The sequence below is a fragment of the Otolemur garnettii genome, unplaced genomic scaffold (assembly GCF_000181295.1).
Source record: "Otolemur garnettii isolate 467f Iridium unplaced genomic scaffold, OtoGar3 scaffold00009, whole genome shotgun sequence".
Taxonomy (NCBI): Eukaryota; Metazoa; Chordata; class Mammalia; order Primates; family Galagidae; genus Otolemur; species Otolemur garnettii.
Genome location: NW_003852404.1, coordinates 2,968,516 through 2,970,448, shown reverse-complemented (window position 1 = coordinate 2,970,448; position 1,933 = coordinate 2,968,516). Strand labels below are relative to the sequence as shown.

The 1,933-nt window shown below is 41.2% G+C and overlaps 1 protein-coding gene across 1 annotated transcript in view; it reads left to right on the top strand.

Moving 5' to 3' along the window:
• Positions 1–1,933, top strand: part of ZBTB40 (zinc finger and BTB domain containing 40) — a 74,412-nt gene that overhangs the window by 51,417 nt on the left and 21,062 nt on the right. The window lies entirely within an intron of this gene.

Below are 1,933 nucleotides of genomic sequence, written 5' to 3'. Positions count from 1 at the left end.
CATCATTGTTGTTCGGCAGGCCCAGGCTGGATTCAAACCCACCACCTTAGGTGTATGTGGCTGGCGCCTTAGCCGCTTGAGCCACAGGTGCCAAGCCAGAATGACTCTTTTGACTATGCTTCCTCGTGGTGTTCCTATGCTTTAAGACTTATCCACGTATGGCTTTCCTGGGGCTGCCCAGGATCACTTGCACAAGCTGAAAGAGCAGACATGCTCACAAGGCTCAGCATCGTGACAGTGGTGTTGACAATTACGAGCTGCAGAACCTCAAGTCTTAGTTGCCCGTTTTCCACTCACATGCCGTTTGGTTTCCGTGGTCCCCCAAACTAACTATCCTTATGTCTTTTCAGATTAGGTAAATGAGTCCATATCCCATGCCTTAGAAAGGCAATCCATGGGCTGTGCTCGTAGCATAGTGGTTGAGGTGCTGCTCACATACACCCAGGCTGGTGGGTTCGAACCCAACCTGGGCCAGCTAAACAACAATAACAACTGCAATAACAAAGTAGCTGGGCATTGTGGCAGGTGCCTGTAGTCCCAGCTACTTGGGAGGTTGAGGCAAGAGAATTTCTTGAGCCCAGGAGTTTGAGGTTGCTGTGAGCTGAGATGCCATGGCACTCTACCAAGGGCAACATAGTGAGTGAGACTGTTTCCAAAAAAAAAAAGAAAGAAAAGAAAGCAATCCAACTCAAGCCAAATCTCCCCATCTCAGTCTCAGGATATTTAGGACTGAAATTATTTTCAGAAAAGGGGTACTTGGGAAATGAGAGAACTTTTTTCTAGCTTACAAAAGTAATAAGTACTCACATAAAATTAGAGAATTCTAAAAATAAAGAAGAAAACATAAAATCCTATCAAAGTATATTACTACTTGGACATATTTTATCTATTATATTATTTTTATAGTGTTGATACTACTATGTGTTATAATTGTATGGTTTCTCTCATTTAAGAATAGTCTCCCCCACATTTAAAAAAAAAACTCCCATGATTCTGTTTTTTGAAGCCAATACAGTTTTCTGTCATAAAGATGTTATAATGTTCTTCTGATTTTAGGACCATGTAGCATAATGGTCTGAGTCTGACATGACTATTTTCTAGCTGTGTTACCCTGAGCAAATGACTTAACCTTTTTGAACATCATTTTCTCTGTGAAATTGGAATAAGACTGGTCCGTATCATGTCCATTTGGGGGCTACTATGAGATACTACATGTAAAACTGTTAGCATAGTGCTTGGCACATAGGCACTCAATAAATATTAATTATTATCTTCTTCTTCATTGTTGCAGATTATACATTGATAATTATCTTTATACATAGTTTTTTGGGCTTTTTTTTTTTTTTTTTGCCTTCAGATAATTTCTTAAGGTTATATTTCCAGAAGTGAAGTTGCTGGGCCAAAGAGAGAATAAATTTTTATTTAATATCTGCAAAGCTAAAGGAAATGCCTCATGATTTTGATTTTTCTCTTTATTTTCAAGTAAATAATGACCTCTTAGAACCTAACAGATTGGCTCAAAGAGCAAATAAACAGAGCCCGGGTCAGTTCATGAGCTGTCTTGTCTCATGCCTGCTGTATTCTGGATCACCACATGGACTCTTTACCTCAGGCATGACGAATAATACCCCTTGAATCTGTACATCTGAATCTTTTGCAAGCGCAGCCTTCTAATTACCCCCCTGTTGAGCAATTGCTAGCTTCTGCCACCAGGCACTAACTTTCAAAGTGTTTGTAGCTCTGTGACCCTGAAGCACCAAGTGATTAAGTATAGACCAGAAGAGATCTGAACACATGTGTGTGAGGCCCCAAGCCGGGAGTTGGACTCAGCTCTGCAGAGGAGACAGCCCTCATGCTGATCTCTCGTTTCCTCTCTCATCTGTAGTACCCCATGGTCGAGTTGGACTCAGCTCTGCAGAGGAGTCAGCCCTCA